Raw genomic sequence first — 21,182 nt, 5'->3', positions numbered from 1 at the left:
GGGCCCTTCCTCGTCGACGCATGGTGGACGGCGGCCGGATCTCCCTCCCTCGAGCATGGCGGACGCGCGGATGGGATGGGCGACGGCGGCCTGCGCTGCGCCCCCTTCTCCCGTCGGCTCTCCCCTGGTGGATCGGTCGACGCGGTTGGGATGGGCGGCGGCGGCCTGCCTGCGCCCTCCTCCCGTCGGCTCTCTGCAGCACTCCGGCAGGGGCTGGTGGTGGGCGGCGGCCAGGCCCATGGCCTGCGCCATTTTCCCCCCGCCTCTCGCCGGTGAGTGGAGGCGATCTCGGGCTTCACCCGCGACACGAGGTCGCCCGGGGCAGCAGCCTTGGGTACGACGGTGGAGGTGGCCCTCTTCTTCGCCGGAGAGGGTCGGCCTGCGGTTGGTGGTGGTGGATCTATCGATCTATCACCACGTTCCAGCGGCGAGATGGAGATGCATGGAAGCCGGCGACGGAGTCGCTGGTGGAGGGTTGGAGTGGCCAGCCCAGGATGGTCGCCGACGTGGGGTCCGACCTGAATAAAGACGGTGGTCCTAGGGTCTCTCTTGCGTGAAGAGGAAGACCTACCGGAGGCCTGGACTCGTGATCTAGCCGGAGTGTTGAGTTCCGAAAGGCTCCGCCGGCGAATGTAACAGTGCTTTCTGCCTGGAGTTTGCTGGATCGGTGGTATTCGGTCGTGCGCACCCATGCTTTTATTCCGACCGATTGGTTCTGGAGGGAGCGGCGCGAAGCTCTTTTTCCGTGTTGACATCAAGTGACTATGGATCCATGATGAAAGTCGGAAGAAGAGAAGATCATGAAGGCCGGAGGGGAGGACTAGCTAAGGGAGGTTCAAGTCTCCGCGCTGTTGAGGGACTTGCTTGGTGTTCCGGGCTTCACAGCAGCGGTATGAAAGTGGGGGCGACAACACAGGTGAAGTTCAGAGTCCTACCTTTCAGGGTGAAAACCCAAGGTCTGACCTTAATTGGTTGTGCCTGGCAATGACCTTGTTGGAGGCATTGTTTTGAGAGCGGGAACTATCTTCAGGGTGAAAACCTAAGATTGTTGATCGGGCAACGACGGTGTTAGAGCACTGTTCCCTTCTTGGAGACGTCGTTTTTGGAGAGTCTGTATTTCAGGTGTTGTTTTGGCGGTGGATGTATTGCTGTTGTTAGGCCCGAGATACTGTAGCGGGACTTTTGTTTCTTAGTTTTCTTTTCCTTTTTTTGGCTGTGTGCATCCGTAGTGCCATTAGGGTGGTGCGTTGTTGCAGAGGCTGGGTGTAATTGGTATCTTTTTGATATTAATATATTCCCTTTATAAAAAAAAGTAGTGTTTTCTTGTAAATATGGACAAAGAGTAATGTTGGAGGAATTTAAGTGAGTATTCGGTGAGTTCGTACATGCTCATAAATGACTATCACACATGCATTCTTGGAGACTAGAACCAGTCAAAATATGTGTAAATCTGTTCATGAATGTTGGCATTATCTCTATAATGAATTCATGACATTATTATTTTTTGCTATGAAAAATATCCTTTTATGAATTACGGTCTCACGGAGTGGGGTATGGCGGTGGCAATGGTGGTGGAGTGGGGTGCGGGTGCCGATTGCTGCTTGAATTAAATGGTAAACCATATTTTAGGTTTTGCTTCCGAATTGGCCAGATAAAACGGTAATCAATATGTTTTCTTTTCAAATGATATAGAGTTGAAATTGATCACATGTTTACTACTTGGCCGCTGACTTTCGGGGGAAGGTTGCGAAGATATGCATTGTTTATCTTGTTATTTTGTTCCTGGGATCAGAGGAGCCATTAGTCCTAACTCCTAACCCATATGTTCTATTTTTTTCAATAGTACCGGTGTTCAGAATTCAGATGCCTAAAAAGCGAGCCAGGAGTTGCACGTCGTGCAGCGACTGGAACCTACATGCCCGCCACCTAGCCTTCCCCACCCCTGTGCTCTAGCTCAATGCCTACTCCTCGAATAAGGAGCAGGTGCCTCGCGTACACCGCGTTCTTTCTTTTTTTTTGCACTCGATTTTTCCAGTATTCGTCATATGCATGTTCAACTATATGATACCATGACACCAATAAATTAGACGATAGACATGTATACCTATTACTTCTATTTTCTATTTTCAGTACTCTTGATTTACAGAACGAGAACTCATTTTATTGTGGCAATTGTAAATTAGCTCCATCAGGAAATTCCAAGGGGATACAACTTGGAAGTTTTTAACTGACTTGGAACAGTATGAACTCGCTGATTAATGATAGCTATTTAGATCATTTACGGAACTTATATATATGATGGTATTGAACTCTGTTAGGAACGTAGGATCCTGTGCAGCTACTACTGCGTGTAAGTTGTTGATAGTGCTATTGAAGATGTACATGATACATGTCTAAGTTATCAGACATACATTGTGGGTCAAAAGTGTCCAGTTGATGGATAGAATTATACTGAAAATTAATAATGATATTATAATTCCTAATTGCACATTTGAAGATGTACATGATACTTGTCTAGGTTATCAGACATTCCTACTTCTAAAAGGAATTCTTCTGCAGCTATAAGACTCTTTTCATGGCAATTACAATTTAGTACGGATTCAATGCCCAAACAAAAGGGTGTGACCAATCACAGTATGAGTCAGTGAATCAATGACGGCTGCAATTTCACTAAACTGAGGATTCACTTCATGCCTCTTACTTGAACAAAATAACATGTCTTGTCGAACTAAGACTAGGATACATGTCATGATGTAGCAAGATGAAGTTGAGTAGGATATCCTGGTCAAGATTATTCAAAGTTTCTGCTAAATGACTACATAATTTTTACATGAACTTAACTATAGTTTGCCTTCTTTATATGGTAATTAAGAAGTTAGTGAATGCATGGAAGGATCACCTAAAAGTTTTGATAAATCGCTGTATATACTATTCACCTGAAAGGATTAAGTAAAAAGTGGGACAAATGTTTCACCAGGAACCTCGACGATCTTCCTACTAAATGCCTCGAGAACAACCCCACTGATCTCATTGACTGTGTCTACTTCACCCCAGGAGGATTTTTAGATGCTTGTCTTTGATTTCATCATCGAGCTCGACAATGTGGTGAGATTCTATCCTGGACTTCTTATCCTTTCTTGGTTTGTCCTTTGTTTGCTATAAATATGATTTGCTCTCTTTGTTTCATGTGTTAAAGACAAAGAAGACCATCATCCGGAAGGAGAAGCATCGAACTACTGAGCAACCTGGAGTACAATGGCGATGCGGATAACGAACGGTGACGATGAGGCCATCTACAAGATCGAGGTTGCTGCCAACAAGGTTAGGGATTTTTTTGGCATTTCTTTTAGTGGTTATAACTGGTCTGGTTGATTGTTTTCACGTGTGATGTTTGCTTGGTAACACTAGCTAAATTACTCCATGAAAGATGATACATATTAAATTAGATGGATGTGGTAGATGTTTGCATCCTGATGGGGACATATCATTGTTACTAGCAACTTATGTTCCGCTATAGTACTTCGCGGAGATTAGCCTCCTTGCCTGAACTAATTTGTGTGCATCATGCTTTCTTAATCTTGGTGAACATTCTGTTTATGATGTGTTCGTTTTTTCTTCTTTTTTTAGTTTAATGAAAAGTCTATTTGTACTGGTGAGAAGCTAATTAACTGTAAAGTTATTTTCTCCATTGCCGTTTGAAGCCGTAATTTCCGGTGTGCGAGACATTCAGCATACAGGAATAGTGTGAGTGGTTTACAGTACGTCAGGATTAAAGTAGTTGAACTTTAACCGTTTCATGCCCTTTCCCTACTTTTGATGGTTCTCTTATTTACATTTGTTACTTAGTAATACCTTTCATACATAAGTGCTTCCAAAATCTGCAATGCAGATGATTGTCGAGGAGTTATTCGACGAAAGTTAACTTGTTGAGAGCCCGTCAGTTGGGTAGAAATATTTTTTGCATAAAAAATATTACGAGCTTCCTTTAACATCTCGAAATATTGATACCTGCTATCGTAAATATAATTTACTGGTCCAAATAGTTTTCAGAATGCATGATACTAAATTTTATTTCTTGTAATCTTGTAGGTGTTTTGCTCGTTTTCATAATTGCTTTGGTTACCTACCAGTCCAATAGTATAACATGGTTCATTTTTTTATCGTTGGTGTGATACAATTCTGTATTTTATACCATCAATTACTAAATGAGATGCCAATATTTTCTTAAGATTGTTGTAAGTACATACACCCTTTCTTGTTTATAAGTTATAAACAAATAGTACATTCTGATGATTGTCTTGAGTACAGTAGTGCTCTCTTTAGTGTCTTTCGCGTTAGCCGATGTCTTTGCGGCGGGTGGAAAAATAAAATAGGGTGGAGAAACTAAAATAGCGATGCAACACTATTGCAAAGTTTTTCTTGAAAGTAGTAGCATATGGATGTTTAGAGATGCAAATATGATGGAAACTGCAAAATTCTTTTAAAGAGAAAATTTGTTCTCCCAACTTGATGGAAGTGGTGAAGTGGCAGGTGTAGTTGACGAGCATGATCGAACTATAGAGATCGCTGAAGGAGACATATAAAAGGTGTATGGTAGCACTTTGATAGTGTTTTTGAAGTTGAAGGTGAAGAGGAGGTGTCGAGCAATTGAAGGAATTACTGGAGGATCTACAGATAGTTTCATGCAGCGGCCAATGAGATTTTGTTATAAACAAATGTTTTTTTTGTTGGTGTCATGACTTGTCATAACCAGTTATTTTAAATTAACACGAGAGATATTTCTATAAGTACTACTGTTTTTTTTGATGATTATAAATTGATATATTTGATTTCTTTTAATTTTTCATAAGTATTATGAACTACATATGTGCACTGGGAAATTAAATTTGAGGACCCGTGGCAACGCACGGGCATTTTAACTATTACCATAAAAAGTAAACTTGTATAACTCCTATCACTCTTCCTTACCTCCTATGATTGACTCATCATAGATACATACTACCTCATATAACTTATCTCCTTTAATTATCACCAGTCATTTGACATTTTAAATAACTCCTACTTAACCATAACTTGCATTGGTATACTTCTTCCAATAGGATATCTTCCTTATGGTTGTATCCTTTCTTTGGACTACCATGTATTGTATACCAACTGTGGTCTACTACCACCCAATTTTCTTAAACTCCAATGGTGTTCTAATTATTTGGAATGAAGCAAGATAACTAACTAACTTTACTTAAGAAAGATAGATAAGAAAGATTGACTCAAGTGTGTCAGGATTATTCTCAAGTGAATACCCATCTTAAGTCAAAAGAATAGTTGGTCTAGCATAGTTGACTTAGCATAGTTGTCTTAACAGAGTTGTATTAACAGAGTTGTCTTAGCTAGTACAACTTCCTATAGACACTACCAAAACCTATAGGTCTCCTTTAAAGGGTTTTAATCCTAGGTTCAAAGCATTTGCTCTGATACCAGCTGTGATGACCCAGCGTACCACTGCATGGCGTAGTACACAAGTCGTTGACATAACACAAGTGAAACACCGTTCCACTCATATTACATCTCTCAGAGTGGTACAACAGAAACATATGCGAGTCCAAGGTATGTCTATAGAAGTACACATGAACTGTTTACATAAGATCAACACAACCTCCTACTTTACAGTGAGGTAAAACTTCAAATAAAGTTCCAGAAGAACGACTCGTAGTCTATCTTATTGCTAACTTAAGTTCAAGAGCTACTTGGCTTGCTATAGAAATCTAGCTACTTAGGTGCTAGGATTAGGGAAAGGTTCCCTTCTATTACTAATCTAGGTTTCCAGTATAGCTGATGTAGAAGTTGACTCCATTGACTTCTTTGATTGGATTCTTCATCGTGTTGCAGTTGACTCCTTTGTCTTCGAGTTCCACGGTAGTTTCTCCTTCGGTGCTTTGATCTAAGAAGGGGGTTCAAACGAGATAGAATGAGTACGAGCGTACTCAGCAAGTTCATATTAGGAAATATGTGTATCATGCACTAGCTACAGCCATAGACCATAAAGTCATAGGCCAATGCAAGTTTTCATAAACATTTCTTCAAAAGGTTTATTTTATTCCGAAAACTATGCCCGTCGGTCTTCACGAGTTGACTAGAACTTCGTGGAGTTCCTTTCCTGCCGCGTTCGCAGCTTCCCTTCCCGGAACAGGGAGTGACAGATCACAATTCGGTATCCTCTCGCAGAGGTGCGTTACTTTTCCCATAAGAGACCTTATCCTTGTTGCCAACCGGGCTCGAGATTCCGTCCACACTTCCTTTGGTGTGAGGCCAGGTGTAAGATCCAAGCCCACACCGCCTTCTCTGCGACTGCAAACCCACCCTTTTGTCCAACCGTACACCTCCAGTAGACTTCCCCCGATAATACGGCTTTACTCAAGGTGTACTCCGGACAATCCCTCATAGATCGTAGAGCTTATCATCACTAATGGATGGGGATTTAAAAGGATATCCCAACCTATTGCGGCAGTGCCTCCAGCACCCCACCGGCTCTCCGATCCGTTGGCGTGCAGAAGGGAAAAGATACGGCTGGCTTCCCCAGAGCCATTATAGATCTCATGGTCAACGCGGTTTGTACGGCGCTAGAATCACCTGGACGGCATTGGTAATTAATCCTAGGGTGATATAACCCATTGCAATGGAACCTCCACCATATCAACACATACCATGGTTCCATTGCCCACCACATAGTCATATTCATAATTGTAAAATAATACTTTGCTTTTCAATGCATGAGTGATAAGTATAGTACTTTGCATATAGTTTGATACAAATAATCAAATGACATGAGCAAGCGATGAACTTGCCTTTCTTGACTGCAAGATTACGCAGGCAAAGCTTCGATACGTGAGAACTCCAAATGCTGAAATACCATCATCGTCCGGTAAGGACAATGTTTAAAGAGCTGGCAAAGATGCTATAATGCATAGTATGAGATGCAATCGTTTCGAGCATAACCTGATCCCGATGATTTAAGATTGATGAGTTGTAAAGATTTGTTTAGGGTTTGTTGCACCTTTAGAATGGTTCTCAAACAAGGTTCTTATTAGGGTTTGGTTATATTAGCATCATAACCAAGTGATATAAGACATCATAACAATCATACACATAAAGAATAGTAGTGGAATAATATGTAAAGAACAGTTGTCAATTTTAAGTCCTACAAGACATGGTTGATGATTACTTATATTATACTTCAAAAGAATAACTTTTGAAGAACATGTTAATTAAGAACTAGCAAGTATTTCAAATAAGAACTATGCCTTCTATGGTTTGATTAACATTTGTACTCCAAAAGAATAACTTTTGAAGAACATGTTAAATAAGAATATGAACTACTATATATAGGAGCTATGTAACTCTAGGGTTTACTATTGGGTTCATTTAGTTTCACTAATAGTAACTAGTTGATTCTTAACTTGGATTGGGTTTCTATATAGCAAGTATTGGTAAGTTTATTGCTATGGTTTATTCTAAGCATCATATACAAGGATGGTTATTAAGATGGTTCTATAATTAGCTATTAGGGTTACTATGGGTTAGGTTTACTATAACTTCTTATTTGTTTCACTAAGAACTCACTAATGGTTTCCAAGCTAAGTGGTTTGTGATCCTTAAGTAGGGTGTAGTGGAACAGGGGCATGTGATGTGCATTACTACACAAGTTGGGTATTAGGGTTTATCATTATAGTGCTACTAGGGTTTGATGATTGAGGTTGATCCGAATGGTGTGGTATATAGGAATAGTGATCAATGGTGTCAATGTGAGGTTAGCAAGCTAGGGTTTGCAATTAAGTGGTACTAGTGGATCATATAGGTGTTAACCAAAAATAAAGACATGAAATGATGGTCTCATGTGAATTGTACCTAGTTTTATTTTAGTGGATCATGAGTATGCACTCATTGGTTGTTTATTAAGGTTTTACATGTAAAGGTGAATTTGCTATGATCACATGGGCTAAGCCCCTAGGGTTTTAGGATTGGAACTATTTTAGGATGATCTCATAAAATGATGGAACCAAGATTCTTGTTTATATTAGAATTAGGGTTTCTAAATTTTGATTTCATTATTAACATGATAATTGGTAAAGATTATTACTAAATTGAAGATAGAAGTAATAATGGATTTAACACTATATTATTTTTCAAAAGACTTAAATATGATAAATACTATTAGGGTTTAGGGTTTTAATTGAAGTGATGGTCAATTTGGATTCTCATGTGATTAAACATAACCATTAAGAAACAATTGTTGTTTTTATATGGCAATAATAATGTGAAGTAATATTTAATATTTTATTTATGTGAAGAATTGAAACAAGAAATTATCTCCTTAGTTTTTAGGTTTTAATAGTTTAAGATTTAAAATTTGGTCTTCTAAAATTTTAGAGGAAATTCATATTGTTGTTCTTTTAAACTTTAAGTATTTGTTTTCTATTTTATTTATAGAGGTCATTTTATGATACTCACTTCTACTTATTGATTTATTTTTATTTTACTTAAATGTTTAAAAGATTTTCCTAAAAATAACAAATACAAAAAAAAATAAGAATACCAATAGACCAAGTGGTCTGTTGGGCTGGCCCAATTGGCTTGGCCCAAACCTGGCCCAGTCGAGTTGGTCTGGTTGGGTCAGGTGAACCCAACCCCGACAAAGCTCCTCAGTCCCTCGACGACCTCCTCCTCTCTCGTCCCTTTTGCTCCTGCCCATGCGACCATGGCTCCGCCGCGCCGCCTCTCATTCCCGCTCGACTCTGGTCCTCCCCGACGCCGGCGTGGTGGGGATATGGACCGCCTCGTCGTGCTCTATCCTTCTATCCAATTCGATTTGATTTTCCCCACTCCTTTCTCTGGATCCCGACCCCTGGAACCCTAGGTCCGCCACTAGTATACCCGGCCGTTGCAGGCCGATTCCGGCTGCACTCTCTGGCAAACAGGACCTCCCCTTGGAGCGCCTCAAGCCCCAGCTCAGCTCTGCCCTACTCGGCTGCTCTGGTTCCTCACGTGGTGGTGTCCTGGTGGTGTGCTGCGGTACTGGTGGAGCGGGTGGTGTTGGTGGTGTGGCTCCGGTGTTGCTGTGGTGGTGGTGCTTCTGTGAGCTGCGGTGCTCGACATCGATGGACGGCGCCATAGACGCAACCTTGGCGTCGGTGTACTGGTGGTGCTGTCGCTGTTCACACTGCATCTTCGACCTCGACACCGGCAGGACAGCGTCGCCGACGCAACCCCGGCGTCAACCGCTACGACTACTCCTCTATAACACTGTGAGCTACTCATACCCTCTTTCCCTCTCTCTCTGTCTCTCGGCATTCTATATGGCTATGGATTTGTTGGCCAAGAACTTGTGGGTGCTTGGCCGATTATTGCATATGATTGGGAGTGCTATACATGTGCTATATGACTTGTAAAATTATCAGTCCAGTACTGATGCTAGTGAGTTATATTATATGCTTAAGATTGGTAACTCATATGTGAAATGAAATGCTTCCCTTTTGGATGGATTAATCCTCCAAAGCATGTGTAGTCTCGTGGTGTCATTAATCCGACAAAACTGAATGTATAATTTCAGTTTAAAGGATTTGGTTACATTTGTTTTGATCTCAAGCATGTGTTGAGCTATGGCACTATGCCGGTATTGATGTGTACAGAGACCTGATTTACTTGATGCTTGCTTGTGAGCTTATAAGCATGCTGAAAATGATCTTGCTATTGAAGTAAATGATTAAGTGATGTTCTATTATGAATATGCATGATCTTGGATAGTTGTGCTGGAGTGCACAAAGTGGTGCCTTGCTTGTTTCTTGAATATGATCTAGTTGCAATTAGCAACTAGAAATGATTTATTTATGCAAGGTTAGTTTTTATTGGTGGATCTGGCTTTCCTTTTTGTTTGATAGTTATAAACTGATAAGAACAGATCTGGCCCGACCCTGTAGCCTTGCCAATGATGCATAGGCTGAGGCACCAATTTAAAATAAGAACAGATACTATTGATGACTTAAAATTCTCTGTGATGATTCTTGCATATCATCTCTATGCAGATCTGAGAGAAAACAAATCCTTCCAATCCTCCTAAGTGAAAACTTAGTTGAAGGGTAGATGGATCTTCTTCCTATGCATATTACCCTTTTATTTTCCCCAGGATGCAAAGGCTAAGAACACATACTTTTATTAAGTTGTTGGATCAACCTGCTGTTTGTGTAGATCTTGACCTTCCGGCTCGTGGATTGATCTTCTTCTTGTGGCATGCTTGTTCCCAGAATCCGATTGACCTACTTGTTGTAGCCTCCTCCTCCTAGCTTCCTGATCTGCTATTTGGCTCATTTTTATGTGGAACAAAACAAGATACTGCTGATGTGTTCTTGATTTTGCTGGATAGTGAGCTGAGGTGTGAGATGAACTACAAGAATGGTTTGTCGGTGTATGCACCACACGGTACGGTCTGGATCTGTTGCTTTGCTTTTGTAGTGCTTGGTTGTTGGTGTGTGTGTGACAAGACACACAGTGTGCATGTTGTGACTGTGCTGCTTAGAGATGACCTCATCTGATTGTACAAGTTCCCATGTTGATTTTCTTTTCCTCTAGTGCAAGGCATGGTTGAGCTGATGTTTATCCACTGTTGGCCTTTATTTTTGATACAGTAAGATATGTAATACATATGGGCATTATCTATCATTTGTGGTTTGGTTATTCATTGATTAACTCTGGCTAATGATTCATCTTGACCTGTTAATGCCAATGGTGAATCTTAAACTAAAAACATGTGGGCTTTAAGGAAACAAGCTAGATTAGAGGGAACTTATTTGTTGCATTGTTGCCTGTCTAGAAAGAAAAATGGATCATGCCCATATTGCCTTAGTCTCATGTTGCCTTCATGCTCAGAGTTGCCTCTCCTGATCCAAGTGTCGTCCAATTGTCCCTTAAATGATCCATTTGACCCTAATGTTGCCTAAGTAATTGTTTCTCCCTCTAATCGGAATTTGGGTGTTAGGTCAAGTTCCTAATACCCAGTAGCTAGTTTCCAATATTTAACATTGCCTCACCAAAGGTGAGGCAAACATTTTAACATTAACCCCATTTCTTTATCTTTGTTGTTTCTTTTGCAGGGAAGAGGAAACAAGAATATCAAGATTAGATTTAGGATTTAATCTTTATTATTTTGGCAATCCTCTATTTCTTTTCCAACATGTAATATTCCATAAATGTTGTAAGGAAATACTTATGTGAAACATTATTTGTAATATTTGATCCTCATTTATAATTATATTTACTTTGTATTTATATAATTGTTTAGAATTTAGATTCAAATTCAAATTCCAATTCAAAATCTTATTTGAATTATGTCTTTCACATTTGAATTTGAATTCAAACTATTTCCCTCGAAAACATAATAAATCAACAAAGGTCATGTCGAAATTTATCGCACTTGTGTCGATGACATACATCAATTCCATCGACACAAGAGAAACCTCGATCACTTTGTGTTTTTAGATGAACGCGCGAAAATTCCCCGGATTTTCTATGCATGAATGCAATGCACACTCTCGTGTTCTCTCTTTTTCTTGCCTCTAAACCTGGGATATTACACTACAGCGGAGCCCTCAGCCCCGGGGGTGAATTACTCCCTCCTCATCATGGAGACAGCGATGGCGGTGAAGATGGCGGTGGAGACGGCGGTGGAGATGACTCCGGGGGCAATTCCCCGTCCTGGCAGGGTGCCGGAATAGAGACTTCTGTCCCCCGAATTGGAGTTTCGCGATGGCGGCGGCTCTGGATGGTTTTCTCTGGTTTCGTCGAACTGGGTCGAGGTTTTAGGTCAGGGACGACTAAATAGGCGAAGAGGCGGAGTCGGAGGGGCCACGGGGTGCCCACACAGTAGGGGGGCGCACCCCCCCTTGGGCCGCGTCGCCCTGTGGGGTGGGGCCCCCCTAGCTCCCCTCTGGCCTTTCTTCGATGCTCTGGAAGCTTCCGGGAATTTTAAGATCTTCGGTGTTGATTTCGTCCGATTCCGAAAATATTTCCTTACTAGGATTTCTGAAACCAAAAACAGCAGAAAACAGCAACTGGCCCTTCGGCATCTCGTCAATAGGTTAGTTCCGGAAAACGCAGAAAAACGATATAAAGTGTGAACAAAACATGTAGGTATTGTCATAAAACAAGCATGGAACATCAGAAATTATAGAGGTATCACTATGTCAATTTCGTCGATAGAATTAGAAGAGGGTTCAATCAGAGATGAAGCAATGCTCCCATCAATATTATTCATATTTCCCAAATCCATGGAAATATTTGTAACATATGGTTGCCCAAACAGTTTTTTTGTGAACTTTAGACTTCTTGAGTTCCATCTTAGAGCTAACCGTTGCATAGCCACATCTCGTTTATCTTCTATGGTTTGTCTGAATTAAGCATGTTTTTTTTAATTTTGAGGGTGAGTGTGAAGGCCCTCACTAATGGCAACAATGAAAAAAAGTCATGCTTGTGAGGCTGCTAGTTCATATGGGTGCCAGTTGTACTGTGTGGAGTGTGTATTCGTAAGGGTGCCAATTGGATAGACAGAACCTCATGTTCGTAAGGATGCCTATATATGTATTTAGCATATGTTGCTCAATTGGCAGCTACTATTCTATTTACGCCCCTAACTATTGTGATTCCGGATAAAGGCACATAATCAAAGCGCCTAGTATCTCACAGGATCCTAATAGTTGAACTTAATTCGCCATGGAGGTCGTGGAGTTCTAGAACACGGAGTGTTCCGCGAATTAGTGGGGTCCAAAGTTGGTGGCTTGGATGAACAGTCAAGATGGTTGACCGCGGACGGTGCAATCTAGGTTAGCGTAACAATATGAATATATCAAAACATAGAGAATTACACGATATGAAACATGTAGAAGGATAAAAGAACGTGATTGGTTTCCTGGGCCTCTTATAGGGCTCCCTAGTGCATGCCCCTCAGGAGCATGGCTGGGGAGCAACGACCCAAAAGGAGCATGGCTGGGGAGCAACGACCCAAAAGCCAAGCTCTTCACTTCGTTTGGTTGCCCACATGGCACTTTTGTGCATAAGGGAGAGAACGGTAACAATAGTGTTTTGTTGATTGTGTTACTGTTATCACCGGAATTTGACCAGGTCAGAGGTGGACCGCGATCAAGATGGGCTTGAAGAATATATATAGAAAAAATACGTGAATCAGCCTTACATGCAAAGTTTGGGCTAATTTGCCCGTGTATCTGTACCATAGTAGGATACGTGTCGGTTAGGAAATAGAGTTTTACCCGTGCACGGTTAGGTGCACGCTTGAATTAGAAAGTCCCTTGGACTATAAATATGTATCTAGGGTTTATGGAATAAACAACAACCAACGTTCAACACAATCAATCTCGGCGCATCGCCAACTCCTTCGTCTCGAGGGTTTCTTCCGGTAAGCACCATGCTGCCTAGATCGCATCTTGCGATCTAGGCAGCATAAGCTTATTACGTTGTTCATGCGTTGCTCGTGCTCGAAGCCTTTTTGATGGCGAGCAACGTAGTTATCTTAGATGTGTTAGGGTTAGCATTGTTCTTCGTATCATATGTCGTCGTAGTGCAACCCTTATACATCTAGCCGCCCTTACACCTATCTCGGGTGTAGGGGCGGCACCCCGCTTGATCATTGTTTAGTAGATCCGATCCGTTACGGTTGCTCCTTGTTCTTCAAGGATTAGTTTAATATCCGCAATAGTTAGGCCTTACAAAGGGTTGGAGGATCCAGCGGCGTGTAGGGTGTAGTTTGCTAGCCCTAGACAGGATGTTCCGGGGATCAACCTCGTGTTGGTTTTTAGGCCCTGTCTAGGATCGGCTTACGATCACCGTGTGCGAGCGCGAGGCCCAATCGTGAGTAGGATGATCCGATTATGCGGTGAAAACCCTAAATCGTCGTAGATCGCTTTAGCTTTATCTTGATCAAGCAGGACCACCATATATTCGTACACCCCGTACGAATCATGGGTGAATCGGCTCTTTGAGCCGATTCACGAGACAACCCGAGAGCCGATCGAGGCTCGTATTTAACGTTTACGTGTATGCCATGCAGGAAACTAAGCGAGGCATCATCCAACACCTTCCCGACCGGGTATAGGTCAGGTGGCACGTCCTTGCGACAGGCATCGGACGTGTGACCGGAAGGCTTTGCGGGCCGTCGCTCCGAGGGACTGGGGCCAGCCGCAGCCCTAGTTGTTCCCGGCTCTACGGTGTTGCCAGTCGCTGCCCGCCGGTGGGTTTCTGACCGCAACACATTTCTGGCACGCCCGGTGGGACAATCTTCGACATCCACCGCATCGCCATCTACATCCGAGATGGCGGAAAGCACTCCGGTCAAGTACGAGGATCTGACTGACGAACTCAAGAAGAAGCATGACGAGATCAAAGCAGTCCTCGAAGCCGACCTCATCGGCTCTTTCCACAGAACCCGCTCCCACGGCATCAGGTGGAAGGGGTTCTCACCTGAAGGCGCGCTCGATGGAGTGGACCTGTCCACCCCGTCAGAAGAACGCACCAGGTCGCTGCGTCGGGAGATCAACTTCATGGTGGCTCATTCGCTGCACCGCCACTCTGAGAGCCTGGTGAACACTTTGGAGCGTGTCGCTCTGCGCGTGATCCAGGAAATCATGAGCCACCAGTATTCTCCGTCGGGACCAGCTCTAGGGACTTACAAAGGAGAAATACCATTCCAGTCCCGTCCACCGCTGCCATTCGCGTTGGCAGCACCAGAAGTGCCGAACTCATCGGCATACGTCGTCTACAAAATTGGTGGTGACCCTAGTGACTACCAATTCCTACCTGAGGCGCCCAAGGAGATCCCGCACGGATACACGTGCGCATACGTGCCAGACTGCAGTAACTGGGCACTCTCGAACCAGGCTGCAACAGCAGGGGTCTCTAGAACAGCAGGAGGAACGTCGGGGGCTGATCTTGAGAAGCAAACGTGGCTAGCTAAGTACGCCACTCCGACGAACCTCCAGAGCCCAGCTCCTGCAGTTGGCTCAGAACTGGAAAAACAAGCATGGCTGGCTAAGTATGCCACCCCGGCGAATCTTCAGGGTTCGACACCTTCAGCCATCACCGCGGATCAGATTTGTACAATTCTGAAAGATCGGTTCGGCATGATGCCGAAAAGGAAGACGTTCGGCTATACTAAGCCGTACCCCAACGAGTACGAATTGATCCCGCTACCACCCAAATATCGGCTCCCTGACTTTACAAAGTTTAGTGGATCGGATGGTTCCAGCTCCATCGAGCATGTGAGCCGATATTTGGCACGGCTGGGCACGATCTCAGCATCGGACGAGCTGCGTGTGAGGTTCTTCGCACAGTCCCTCACAGGATCGGCTTTCGGGTGGTACACGTCGTTGCCACCGAACTCAATCCGGACTTGGAAGCAGTTGGAAGAGCAGTTCCATGAGCAGTATCACTCAGAGGCTTCCGAGGCTGGCATTGCCGATCTAGCACAAGTACGACAGAAGCGCGGGGAAACAGTGTCGGAATACATCCAGCGCTTCGAGGAACGTGAGGAACCGATGCTATTTGGTTCACGTAAGTGAAAAAGAAGCGATCGAGTTGGCGGTGGTGGGTCTCTCATCATCGATCAAGGACGTGGCCTCCCAAGCGGACTACCCTTCATTGGCGCACATGGTGCGAAGTCGTCGGCATATGAACAGCGCCACCCGGATGTTTACCGGGACAAATTCAAGCGTGCGGTGGTCCCGGTTGAGGCGAACGAGGATGAAGGTGTTGCGGGAGATCGAGAGGTAGCAGTGGCTGAATGGACTCGGGCGGCAGGCCCCGTGTCCTGCAAGTGGGTTAAGCCACAAGGCCCTCCAAAAGGGTTCGACTTCGACGTGACCAAAACTGAGCAGATTTTCGATCTCTTACTCACGGAGAAGCATATAAAGGTACCCGAAGGCCACAAGATCCCTACGGTGCGGAGAGCTGAACGGAAAGCCATACCGCAAGTGGCATAACACGTTCACCCACACCACTAACGACTGCAGGGTGTGGCGTCAGCAGATCCAAATGGCGATAGAAAAAGGGCGGCTAATTTTCAACCAGTACGCCATGAAGGTCGACACACACCCCTTCCCCGCCGTTAATATGGTGGAGTATACTTACCATGGAAGGTGCCAACCAGATTTCTCGTGCAATATCAACATGGTAGGACCTGGGCACCACTCTGGTAAGGACGGAGATGAGGGCAGCTGCTCTCATAGCAAAGACACAGAGGAGGCCGCTCCACGCGATCGGCTCCGCCACGACGGCAAGCGCTACGTCACAGAGGGAGAAGTGAAAAACATAAGATATCAGCGACCTCTCTCTGATCACCTCCTCAACAAGTATGTGAGTCATTATGACCAACGCCGACGATACAACGACGATGATGAAAAAGATCGTCTGGCTAGGGACGAAAGGAGACGTCGTCGGCATGATCACGACGAGGAGCGATATGAGCGCCACGCCAAGGAAAAGTCGAGGGAGCAAGACGACATGGATAGGCACTCGGGACTGCCCTTCTTCGACACTCGTTGGGATTCAGGAATGAGCCGATTGCCTACAATCGGCAATTGCCCGAATGTAAACAAAAGAAGAAGGATGCAGCTAACGTGTCCGTGTTCAAACGTCTAGGGCCTCTCCCGCCTCGGAGCAAGCATGCCGAGTCCGCTCGGGTGGAAGATCTCGAGGAACTAGAGGACGATGATGAAGAAGACAAGTATCATCGGCCAAGGTGGTGCCCCGATGGGCTCGGCCGTTCCCGAAGCGAAGGGTTCAGCGTCTACGTGGGTTGGAGGAAGCTGAAAGGTTATACCTGCACACGTTGAGGAAGGCACGGCCTGATCTGGCCGCCAAAATTCAGCGAACCCTGGACAAGAAGGTCGGCCACAAAGAAAAGAGTGGCGCCCCAAGCAAAGGAAAGCCGATGATGAAACATCGGCTGGCACAAACATGGTGCTCGTCCTCCCAACGGAGTTTGGTGCTCCAGGATTACACAAGGCACCCAATTTCGACGACTGCGAGCGCATCAACGTGACACAGGATGGGACTAGGTTGGTCTTATCCACGGGCCCGACCGTGTAGCGAACACAGCGTCTATGGACAAACGTGGCGATGCCGATCCAGGAGGTCGGCCCCAAGGATTTATGGAGGAACATTACAAAACCTTCATTGAGCAATTCAACGTGGAGGCCGATTCCAGCAATCGGCCAAAATTATCCTCACCATCCATTCTACCTGGGTTCAACATTTGATCCAGCAGGGAATACCTAAAGAGCCGATACCATCAAATCTCTTGAAAGAATCGGCTCGGGGGGCACCCAGGTGGATAAAACACGAGGATATGCTGTAGAAGCGACTTTCAAATGCCCAGCAGCCCAAGATATCCTTTGATGATGGGTATTGAAGTATGGGGGCCGATACATAAATCGACCGTAAAAAATTCAAATTTTTTTTGACTCAATGGAATGCCTTCTTGCAAGTACTCAAGTCCGCAATATCAGCTGGGGCGGTTTGAGGGATCATGACCCTGACCAATACAGATCAGGTTAAGGATGGGTTGCATCAAATCCACCAAAGGAAAGGGGCCGATCTGACCAGCAAGGCGCAAGAAGTGGGCTGAAGAAGCTCGGGGGGCAGCTCACCCTGAAGGTTCTCTGCTCTAGGGAGCCGATTTTGTTAAAATCGGCTGGCTCTGCATTATGACGTGAGGCCAATGGCGGCACATTTGGTTGATTCCCTACCTTTCTCGCCTTGACTAAGGCTCGGGGGGCAACTAACTTGGTAGGTGCTCCATTTTTGAGAGCCAGTTGGAGTTGCATCGGCTGACCTTGCATCATGACCTTCTCCGAAAGCGGTGAGCTGTTTGCAGAAGAAGATTGTTAAAGCCACGGAGAGGAGCCGGAAAGGGAAGCCGTCGTCTTGTACAGGGTTTGGACCGTCCTGTTGCTGCAAGAAAAGGAAGGAGACTGGATTCTCAAAATAGCCGATGAACAGTCATCGGCTATAGGATTGCGAAATATCACGGTCGGGTATCAAATCACGGTCCGAATTTGAGAAGTGCTTGACTGACGGTCTAATCGATATCTGAGTCCGGCTTCATGGGCGTCTAAGGGGAAAAAATCCGATACGATGCTATCGGTCTTGGTGTGGCAAGCGGAAGGATTGAAATTGGATTAATTGAAATTGGAAGAACAATTCTCATTAATTCAAAGGAGCAGCTTTACAAGAAAGAGCCGATGGCTCTCAAAAGGGGGATCCGGTGCCTAATGCACTGCTACTACTAGGCTTACTCTACTAGTCGTCGCTGTCCTCGTCGTCGCCGTTGTCGATGTCGTCGGCGCTGCTCCCGGGAAGTTCCTCGTCGCTGCTGCCCCAGCCCTCGGCCGGAGCTTCTTCTTCCTCGTCATCATCATCATCCTCGCTGTCCGCCCAAGAGCGGAAGCGCTTTGTCGGCGGGTATCCGATGGAGGAGGAGGATTCATCCTCTTCTTCTTCCTCCTCATCGTCATCATCGTCTTCGCTGTCCGCCCAAGCACGGAATCGCTTTGCCGACGGATGCTTAGCGGGGAAGGAGGGATCATCCCCTCCTTCTCCTCTTCTTCCTCTACTTCTTCTTCGTCCTCCTTCCTGTCGGAGGAGGTGGGTTTCACCCAGGGATGGAGGTCGTCTTCGCTTTCGCTCATCAGCTCCCCTTCGATGAGGAACTTGAGGTCGTCTTCCCCATCGGTCAGAGGCAGGTCGCCATCTGACCCGACGAATGCTTCGGGGGGACCGCCTGGAACATGGTCGAAGTTCCACTCCGGCTCGCTTGAGGAGAACGACTGGAGGGAGAGGCCGGAGGAGACGGAGGAAGAGGAAGACATTGTTACGGGGAGAGGGCGTTTTTGGTGCCGACAGCTAGAACAGAGGAAGGGGATGAAGAGGACTGATCAATCGGCACGGTTAAATAATGAGGAGCCTAGTGGAGATTTAATGCCATTGCAGTTTCCGAGGAAGTGATGTTAAAGCTATCGAATTTTGCAGAGAAGTTAGGAAGACAAAGTGTCATGATGAAGGATGCTGCAACAGTTCTGCTCTACCACGACATGACCCGACGAAGGAAAGCATAATGATTTTGGAAATGTCATTTCCAAAACCAGGGGGGCATGTGTTATCACCGAAATTTGACCAGGTCAGAGGTGGGCCGCGATCAAGATGGGCTTGAAGAATATATATAGAAGAAATACGTGAATCGGCCTTACATGCAAAGTTTGGGCTAATTTGCCCGTGTATCTGTACCATAGTAGGATACGTGTCGGTTAGGAAATAGAGTTTTACCCGTGCACGGTTAGGTAGGGGTGGGCATAAAAAACCGAGCACCGAACACCGAACCGAACTAACCAGGACCGAAACCGAATACACCGAAACCGAATTAACCGAAAACAATTTCGGTGCTTAAATATGAAAAACCGAATTTATATTAACAAATTCGGTTCTGACCAACCGTTAACCGAAATAACCTTAAAAACCGATATACCGTTAACAGATAGCATAATCGTCTCATACACAATCGTTTGAAATAATTTCTTTGCCCACCAACCGAACTCCAAGCAGGCCACAGTCCCAAACTCCACGTACCTAAAAAAATTAAAGGCAGCCCCATGAACGTAGTATATATATACAAGTTCCCCACAAAAAATAGTATGTGTATATAAGCATATGTCTAATTCATTTTGCTTCATCTAGCTATGTACGAGTACTTTGCTACTACATGGTCGTATGGTTCCTGGAGTTAGGAGGAGCACTGATAGTATATATACGTGCTCAATAGTCCTGGTCGTACGTGGACCTAGCTTATAGTCACGGCAACTGCCAAGCTAATGCGTGCCGTCATACTTACTGATTTGTTATTTTTTGTCAAAATTAGGTTAAATCGGTAATAAACCGAACACCGAACCAAATTTTCGGATAACCGGATTACAAATTAATTAGAAAACCGATATAATTTCGGTTCTCATTTCTTATTACCCGAATTATCAAAAAAACCGAAAAACCGAACCGAATTTTCGGTTAAAACCGAACGCCCAGGCCTACGGTTAGGTGCACGCTTGAATTAGAAAGTCCCTTGGACTATAAATATGTATATAGGATTTATGGAATAAACAACAACCAACGTTCAACACAATCAATCTCGGCGCATCGCCAACTCCTTCGTCTCGAGGGTTTCTTCCGGTAAGCACCATGCTGCCTAGATCGCATCTTGCGATCTAGGCAGCATAAGCTTATTACGTTGTTCATGCATTGCTCGTGCTGAAGCCTTTTTGATGGCGAGCAACGTAGTTATCTTAGATGTGTTAGGGTTAGCATTGTTCTTCGTATCATATGCTGTCGTAGTGCAACCCTTATACATCTAGCCGCCCTTACACCTATCTCAGGTGTAGGGGCGGCACCCCGCTTGATCATTGTTTAGTAGATCCGATCCGTTACGGTTGCTTCTTGTTCTTCAAGGATTAGTTTAATATCCGCAATAGTTAGGCCTTACAAAGGGTTGGAGGATCCAGCGGCGTGTAGGGTGTAGTTTGCTAGCTCTAGACAGGATGTTCCGGGGATCAACCTCGTGTTGGTTTTTAGGCCCTGTCTAGGATCGGCTTACGATCACCGTGCGCGAGCGCGAGGCCCAATCGTGAGTAGGATGATCCGATTATGCGGTGAAAACCCTAAATCGTCGTAGATCGCTTTAGTTTTATCTTGATCAAGCAGGACCACCATATATTCGTACACCCCGTACGAATCATGGGTGAATCGGCTCTTTGAGCCGATTCACAGGACAACCTGAGTGCCGATCGAGGCTCGTATTTAACGTTTACGTGTATGCCATGCAGGAAACTAAGCGAGGCATCATCCAACACCTTCCTGACCAGGTATAGGTCAGGTGGCACGCCCTTGCGACAGCATCGGACGTGTGACCAGAAGGCTTTGCGGGCCGTCGCTCTGAGGGACTGGGGCCAGCCGCAGCCCTAGTTGTTCCCGGCTCTACGGTGTTGCCAGTCGCTGCCCGCCGGTGGGTTTCTGACCGCAACAGTTACACCATTCTATCAAAGGATAAAACTACTTCGTGTTGTTTTGTTGCGACACACCTGTGG

General features: G+C 44.9%; 1 non-coding gene across 1 annotated transcript; it reads left to right on the top strand.

Annotated features, from left to right (window-relative positions):
• Positions 1 to 1,304: 1,304 nt before the first annotated feature.
• On the top strand, positions 1,305 to 1,412 carry LOC124693929. The gene has a single exon (XR_007000372.1). It is a non-coding gene; the product is annotated as a small nucleolar RNA snoR103 (small nucleolar RNA).
• Positions 1,413 to 21,182: the final 19,770 nt, after the last annotated feature.

Source organism: Lolium rigidum, chromosome 2, assembly GCF_022539505.1.
Source record: "Lolium rigidum isolate FL_2022 chromosome 2, APGP_CSIRO_Lrig_0.1, whole genome shotgun sequence".
NCBI lineage: Eukaryota > Viridiplantae > Streptophyta > Magnoliopsida > Poales > Poaceae > Lolium > Lolium rigidum.
This window is presented reverse-complemented; position numbering and strand designations above follow the sequence as displayed.